An 8,825-nucleotide genomic window follows, 5' to 3' on the forward strand; every position below is an offset into this window, starting at 1 on the left:
ACACGGAGTGGAGAATGAAGACGTAAAACCCCTGTGCTGAGTCAGGGTGAGTGAGTGGACCCGTGGTTAGATCAAAACTAGGAACTGAAGCTACCCAGGCAAGATCAGAGGATGGGTCTAAGAAGACCTGCTGAGCAGTCACCAGCGATTCCATATTTAACGTCCTTGGGGACTGACGTCCCCAGCTGTACAATTAATACAATGCATGAGCAGGGAAGCCTGTAGCCACGGGTTACTCTAGACAAGGTGTGTAGTTTGCCCAGGGCAGGGCATCTTCCTTTCCCCCCTCATGTCAAGTAATTGTTAAGAGGAGCTGCAGCCATGATTGGGTGAGATCTGCACTTGCTGGTAGTGTGAGGAAGGCAGCAGTGAAAGAGCAGACGCTGAGGGCAATGTCGCCAGTGGCACACAGCCATTAGCACTCGAAGATGCTGAAAGCTGGAGATGACCAGTCAGAGCCCTGGCCAATGACCAACTGATAGGGGTTAGCCATGGCTTCTTTGTGCTTCCTTCTTGGGATGGGAGGTCAGTGTCTGCCCTCAGCAGAAACAATGGGCCAGACTGTTGACTGCCTGGGTGCCACCACAACCTCATTGTCTGATATGTCAGCTCTGTACATCCTGCAGCTATTCGTGCTGCTGCTGCTGCTAGTCAACCGTCCCTGGATGGACACTTCTGAGTGCCAGCCCATGTTCCAGTAGCTTCCAAGGATGACCTCAGTTCTTACTTGGTGGTGATTAGATCTGTCCCGTAGGTGCTGGTCAGCTTCTCCAGAGAGTCCTGAATCCATGGTAGGTTTCACCTAGTGAAGGAGAGCAGGTTCTGTGCTAATTGGCCCCTCAGGGCCCTTGAGCATGAACTGTGAGTCAAGTCTCTGCCGACTTTAGACAATATAGGGCTTCTCTAGCCCTGGTCACAGATTTCTGATGGACTCTACTCTTTACACCATGTGGATCCACTGTATTTTTTTCCTTTTAATCATTTCTATCTCTTAATGATTCCTGAGAATTCTTCAAAGTTTTTTCCTTAGGATAGAGAAGGAAGTTTCTTGAGAGAATACCAAGAATACCAGAAAGATATTTTCCATCTTTTGTAAGCACATACTATAATTGAATGTGTATTGTATGCATCATGTGTCATACAGATGAAAAACAATGTTCTGATTTGGGTGGATGATTGTATTTTCCTGTGACTAAGAGTTGTGAGACCACTTTGGCTGTCATATTTGAGAAAGTTCAGCAAAGAGGAGAATTAATAATGTGCACAAAATATGGTCTAAAATCTCTCTCTTCCTGTCTGTCTTTGTTTTTTTCCTCTCCTTTCATATAAGAGATGCTTGGTTAGAAACTGTCACCGCCTTCCACACCAGTGAACACATTTCCAGTTGGTGGTCTGGGTGTCATTCTTGGGTCACTCCTCACAGGGACCTGTCTCTGTAGAATTTAGTGAAAGCCCTAACCTTCAGATATTGGTTTTAAAGCAGACGGGTACAGGATGGCCAGGTCTTAGCCAACACCATGAAATAGTTTGTTGGTCACAGCTTTATGCAGACAATCTTCCTTCTTAATTAAAGTGCTATGATCTAAGTGGTGAAATATTTTCAAGAAGCACTAGTTTGAAATCAGCACAGCCCACACAGAATCTTGGTTTTCAGAGAGCCAGGAAAGCTGCACTTGCATCTCCATTTGGAAGCTGGCATGCATGGGCCTGAGTGCCCACTATTTCAGGATTATCTGGGGAGATTTTTTTGATTCAGGTGAAGCGTTTTGGTGGTGATTTGTCTCTGATTTGGTGGGGGAGGGGACTCCCTGTTGTGGGCTGTGCAGGGACTGGCAGCAGAGAAACTGGAGTTGGATCAGGGTCCAGTCCCATCCGGACCCCTTGCTTTCCAGTGACCACTCACAAGTCACTGGACAGTGGTGTGAGGACCCTTGGTTGACCTCTGTCAGTACTGGCTGGATGTAGTGAGTCCAGGAGGAGAATGGGGATTTGGGAAAGAGGTTCTTTCCAATAGCAGCTTATTTTTCTCGCTCTTCCTCGTCTGTTCCCAGACACTGTCTGAGCGTATGAGTGGCTGTAAATACAGATTTTCAAATAGGAGACAGAGGTCAGAACCCCTCTCCCCAGGGTTCCCCGGGAAGTCCACCCCAACCCCACCCCACATGTGCTCCATGAGGGCTAGGGAAGCACAATCCGTGCTCACTGACCAGGAATCAGAGTCTGGGAATTTCTGTGAGTGGCCATCTCAGTCCTGCACTGGCGAGGTGGGTGGGGATTTAAGCTTCTCCACACCTCAAGGGGCAGTCGCTCTCACTGAAATTTCTCAGGGGTCCACGATTATCAGGAGCTCAAAGCTCCATTTTTATTACCAAAATACGTTTTAAAATCCTCTTTTTAAGTGGGTCGTGCACACAATTGCAAGAGGGAGCACTCAGAACAAGTTCAAACTCTTTCTCTACAGCCTGAGTCAGAGCAGCGCCCACGGTCTCAGAGGGACCATGCTGGCACCCTCCAGGGCTGTGATGAACCAGACGCTGGTCACCGAGTTCTTCATTCTGGGATTCTCAGAAACACCTGGGCTGCGCATGCTGCTCTTTTTCACCTTCCTGCTTCTGTACCCTATGGCCCTCTCTGGAAACCTGCTCATTGTGGTGGTCACGAGCTCCAGTCCAGCCCTGCACACCCCCATGTCCTTCTTCCTGGTCAGCCTGGCCGTGGTGGACATTCTCTGCACGTCTACGATCCTACCTGAGCTTCTGGTGGGCATGGTGGCCAGCAAGACTATCTCCTATGGGGGCTTCATGGCCCAGCTCTTCTTCTGCACGTGGTCCATGGAGGCCGAGCTGCTGCTCTTCTCTGCCATGGCCTATGACCGCTACGTGGCCATCTGCCGGCCCCTGCACTACGGCGCCCTCATGGGCCCCCGGGTGTGCGCGCTCTTGGCGGGGGTGGTGTGGACAGTCGGCCTGATTAACACCAGCGTGCACACAGGCCTCATGCTTCGCCTGCCCTTCTGCCACTCCAATGTGGTGGAGCACTTCTTCTGCGAGATCCCCCCTCTGCTGAAGCTCTCCTGCGCCCCGACCCAGCTGAATGAAACCGTGGCCTTCACGGCGGACATCTTCCTGGCGGTGGGAACTTCTCGGTGACCGCGCTCTCCTATGGCTGCGTCATCGCCAGCGTCCTGTGCGTGCGCTCGGCGGCGGGCTCGCGGCGCGCCTTCTCCACCTGCTCCTCCCACCTCCTGGTGGTCACCTTGTACTATTCCAGCATCACCTACAGCTACATCCGCCCTGAGTCCAGCTGCTCGCTGGACAAGGACAAGCTGGTGTCGGTGATCTACACTTCCGTGGCCCCCTCCCTGAACCCCCCTCATCTACTCGCGGAGAGACACGGAGGTCACGGCGGCGCTCAGGAGGCTTCTGTCCTGCTGCTGAGGTCGCGCCCAGCAAGGTCCTCGTGCCTGGAGGGCGGGGCTCAGTGTGGCTTTCCCTAAACTGGGGCATGACAGTTGTCTGGAAGCCCCATCCTGCTTCCTAAGGTCACGCCCTACTGTACTGTACAGTGAGACCATGGGACCAGCTCTGGGCATCTCTCCTCCGCTTTCAGGAAGCCCCTTAACCTCCCAGACTCACCCTGTGCGTCTCTGGTGGGTTCTGGGATGACTTATGACAGTTTCATGATCCAAGAACGCCTGGCACTTTCTTCAGCCCTTCTAGCAGCTTCTTCCCAAGATGCCCACATCTTCGTTTTCCAGCAAGCCTGGACTTTGCTGCAGCCCTCCTTTTTTGGGCTTCTGCATTCACAGTGGGTGGCCTTTGCCTTAGTCACGGGAGGAGTTGAGCAGGGATGAGAGGGATTAAGGTAGGATAGGTTAATCCTATTCTACTTTAGGATAGGATTTCCAGTGTGTGTGTGGGGGGGGCGGGGGGGAGTGGATTTCAGGAGCATAGGTTCCCCCGGTAGCAAAGTTCCAGGAATGGTCTTTTTAAATGTGAGTGCTTTTTAGGAGAATATTTTGGCAAGGCCTTTTTCAAATCTATGATGTAAAGATGTTACTGGCATCAGTGTAGAAAGTGGCTAGGCTGTTTCCTTTTCTTCCCCCTCCACCACAAACTCAGCTGTCCTTTCCTTCAGAACCGGGCTGCAGGAAGATTGGGCTCAGGAGGGTTTGGGACCCAGGGAGATGCTGGGGAAGAGGGGCTCTTCATGGATGAGCCCTTTCTGTTCCCTTGTGATTTACCTTCACAGGGCTGGAGGGAGGGGCGTGGGGAACCTGTGCGGCTTGAAGGGGTGGGGACGAAGGGCCCCTTTGAAGGAAGGGTGTTCCTGGTTCCCTGGGTACTGTCTTCTCTGAGCACATCTTCCCCTGCCATGGTGCTTGTCTGTCTCCTGAAGACTGGAAACGCTCTGAGGACAACGGCAAGGTCCACCCTCTTACACTTGAACCGGGGGTTGTTTCTCTAAACTGGCTCATTCTGGAAGCAATGTGCACCATGTACAAGGCAGGCACCCTGTAAATACCACGGACTGCAGAAAGAAGGAGTGATACAGGGGTGATTTCTACCAGTGAGACCATCAGACTTAGTTTTGGAAAGACTCGGCAGAGGCATTTTTGTGACATGGTTAGTCAGTGAATGATGACCATTTTTTATATTTTCCTAATCAGAAATAAGCTTCATGGTTGTGAGATTTATGAAACCTGTGGAAATTGGGAAGTGGAAATGGTGACTAGTAGCAGAATTCTCAGTACAGTCCTGGAGTATCCGAGTTTACACAGGACACGATGTGTATGCCTGGAGGGGGTGGGGGTGGGGGTGGGAGTGGGAGGTGTTGGTCAGCAGCGTGTTGAGAGTTGTTGGTACCACACCCTCTGGTTTGACCTCCAGATGTGCAGGCTTTGCCATCCATGCTGCTCTGACCTCAGGGTAAGCATGGCTGCAGGAAGTGCTTCCAGACATGAACCCTGAAGCCAGAATCTGCATGCGAGGTGCCTGTCCCCACCTCCATGTTGGGGTAGGCACTGCACTGAAATACATGTCCAGATCTCTCAGGGAGGAGCCCAGCCAAGGTAGCCCCCATGAAGCTCAGACTACTAGCTCATGTGGACTCCTGGTCTCTGCTGCTCTCTGTGCTGTGGGAATTCCCTGAAGAGGACAATGGGGTTTCTTTTAACTACAAATGGATTCTATGCTAATAAACTAGAAAATAAGACATTTGAAAGGAGAATATACAAAAGTAAAACCCTTGTTATCCCATTGAGAGGCAGCTACCTGTAACATTCTGGTATAAACAGTTTTCTGTTTGTATTTCTACACATATACAGGGTATCAAAGGGGAAAGGGGGAGATAAATTGGGAGTTTGGGATTAACAGATATGCTCCACTATATACAAAATAGATAACCAACAAGGACCTACTGTATTGTAGCACAGGGAACCCTACTCAATACTTTATAATAGCCTATAAGGAAAAAGAATCTGAAAAAGAATATATATACATATATATATATATATATATATAATTACTTTGTTATATACCCCAAACTAACACAAGTATACTTCAATAAAAAATAGAGGGTCGCTTTGTATTTATTATTTTATGAAAACTGCCTCTCACAGTTTAGAGTTCTTCACGTGTCATTCCAGGCTTCCCAGATCAGGTCGTCTGGGAGGAACGGCACTCACTATTGGTGTGCGTATGAAGTTGTCGGTGTGCCCACTAGTACCTCAGGCACTATCCTGCAAGTGCTGGCTTCTCCCTTTCCTCAAGCCTGACATTAAAATTCTCAGAAAGTTCCCTTGTTCTTTCTTTACTCCAAAATAAAATGGGTGCATAATAAGTAATGTTTTTAAATACTGAAATTAAAAAAGAGACAATTTTTTTTTCATTTTGATAATCTTCAATTAGATTGTATCAGACTAGCCTTCATGCAGATAACAATTATAATCTCCAGGATAAATATTTTTAAATGCCACAACTGTTTTTAGTACCCGAAAGTGACCTAAAATAGGCAAAACTGGGTAGAAATAAACTGTGTAAGAATGGAGTCATTATAAAGATCTTTCCTGTTTAAACTCAGTTTTCAGCTCAGTATAGGGCACCTACAGCTCTTCATGAGGTCACGGTATAGGTGGAGAAAAGGGAACCCTCGTGCACTGTTGGTGGGAATAGAGCTGGTGCAGCCACTCTGGAGAACAGTCTGGAAGTTCCTCACAAAATTAAAAACAGAACCACATTATGATCCAACATGGAGAAGGAAATGGCAACCCACGCCAGTATTCTTGCATGGAGAATCCCATGGACAGAGGAGCCTGGCGGGCTACAGTCCGTGGGGTCACAAAGGGTCGGACACGACAGAGCATGAGCACACGTGATCCAACAATCTTCCTTCTGGGCGTGTGTATCCAAAGGGATTGAATCAGGATCTCGAGAGACCCACATGCCTATGCACACTGCAGTTTTTTATATATATATATATATATACACACACACACATATATGTATGTATTTGAATGCACACATATATAATGTGTGTGTTTTGTGTAGAGATATATGCATATATCTACACATATACATGTGCATTTACATGAGAATACTATTCAGCCCTATGAAAAGCTGACATCTGCTATTTGTGACATTTGGCTGAGTTATTCAGACAGAGAAAGATAAATACTGTATGATCTCTTTTATAAGTGGAATCTAAAACATCAAACTCAGAAATAGATGGTAGGGTGGCAGTTAACAGGGGCTGGGGGCGGGGATAAGGTTAAGGAGTTATTGTCAAAGGGTACTAAGTTCCAGTTATAAAATCAACAAGTTCTACATCTCTAATACACTTCAGGATTATTTTAAAAATCAGGGTTATTATAGATAATAGTACTCCATTACGTTACCAGAGATCAAATTGCCAACATCTGTTGGATCATAACAAAATAAGAGAATTCCAGAAAAACATCTACCTCTGCTTCATTGACTACGCTAAAGCCTTTGACTGTCTGGGTCACAACAAACTGTGGAAAATTCTTTCAACAAAAATGGCACAAATTCCTGTATTGATGCATCCAGACAAATCGATTCCTAATTTACCCAGTACAACAAATAAACTAACTCCAACTAGGCTGCCCACGGAGAAGGCAATGGCAAGCCACTCCAGTACTCTTGCCTGGAAAATCCCATGGATGGAGAAGCCTGGTAGGCTGCAGTCGGTGGGGTCGTTAAGGGTCAGACACGACTGAGCGACTTCACTTTCACTTTCATGCATTGGAGAAGGAAATGGCAACCCACTCCAGTGTTCTTGCCTGGAGAATCCCAGGGATGGGGGAGCCTGGTGGGCTGCCGTCGCTGGGGTCACACAGAGTCGGACACGACTGAAGTGACTTAGCAGCAGCAGCAGCAGGCTGCCCACTCCCACAAGAACTAGCTCCCAAATGAACTGGTTCCAGCTGCTGCTGGTGGTGGTGGTGGTTTAGTCGTGTTTGACTCTTGCAACCCCTTGGACTGTAGCCTGCCAGGCTCCTCTGTCCATGGTGATTCTCCAGGCAAGAATACTGGAGTGGGTTACTATTCCCTTCTCCAGGGGATCTTCCCAACCCAGGAATTGAATCCAGGTCTCCTACATTGCAGGCAGATTCTTTACTGACTGAGCTACAACGGAAGCCCCAACTGGACCAGTACACAAATCAGGTAAATAAAATTACCCTTCAAATGAGCTAATTTCAACTAGGGTGAACTTGCTCCATGAGGACTAGTTCTCAATAAACTGGTTCGGGGTAGAGTCCAACAGCACCTCCCCTCTGCAAATGGGTACCCAACCACATGGGCTTATTCCCATAAAGGAAAAGACCAGATTGAAGGGGAGAAATGTTCCCTGTGTGCACACCAGAGCGACTTACCCTCCAAAATCGAGCCTGTTGGCTTGCAACACAAAAGGACACATAAAACATGCAAACTGGCTGAACCAGCTATCAAATTGGGTAGACTTACCATCCAAACGTAATTGAGTCCATCAACTCCAGAAGTTGTTGGTTCCTTGTCTCAACTGCCAAGCACTGGGGGAAGAAAGTGCCTCTTCAGGGAATCTTGAAGGAAAGATTCTCAGGACAACAAATGGTCCTGGGAGCTGCTAGGGTCCTGCCCCAATATTCCCTGATTGGGGCTGGCTAGCCACAAGCAGACAGAGAAGGCAATGGCAACCCACTCCAGTACTCTTGCCTGGAAAATCCCATGGGTGGAGGAGCCTGGTAGGCTGCAGTCCATGGGGTCGCTAAGAGTCAGATACGACTGAGCCACTTCACTTTCACTTTTCACTTTCATGCATTGAAGAAGGAAATGGCAACCCACCCTAGTGTTCTTGCCTGGAGAATCCCAGGGACGGGGGAGCCTGGTGTGCTGCTGTCTATAGGGTCGCACAGAGTTGGACACGACTGAAGTGACTTAGCAGCAGCAGCAGCAGCAGCCACAAGCAGTAAGGCTCCTGGCTGGCTAAGCCAAATTGTTACCTAGTTCAAGCTTGCTCTGCTTGTCACATGATAGGCCAATGAATCTGAGAGAGGAGGCGTTGGGGCAAGGAAGAAACTTTACTGGGGAACTGGCAGACCTAGAAAATGGCAGGCTAGAACCTCAAAATAACCATCTTCCAAACTGTGGAAAATTCTTAAAGAGATAGGAATGCCAGACCACCTTACCTGCCTCCTGAGAAACCTGTGTGCTGGTCAAGAAGCAACAGTTAGAACCAAACATGGAATAATGGACTGGTTCAAAATTGGGAAGGGAGGACAATAAGGCTGTATATTGTCACTGTGCTAATTAAATTTATATGCAGAG

The 8,825-nt window shown here is 48.3% G+C and overlaps 1 pseudogene; it reads left to right on the forward strand.

Annotated features, from left to right (window-relative positions):
• The first annotated feature begins 2,522 nt into the window (after positions 1–2,522).
• On the forward strand, positions 2,523–3,437 carry LOC129555115 (olfactory receptor 13G1-like; annotated as a pseudogene).
• Positions 3,438–8,825: the final 5,388 nt, after the last annotated feature.

The sequence above is a fragment of the Moschus berezovskii genome, chromosome 12 (assembly GCF_049115385.1).
Source record: "Moschus berezovskii isolate FMDL1 chromosome 12, NW_MosBer_1.0, whole genome shotgun sequence".
Lineage (NCBI taxonomy): Eukaryota > Metazoa > Chordata > Mammalia > Artiodactyla > Moschidae > Moschus > Moschus berezovskii.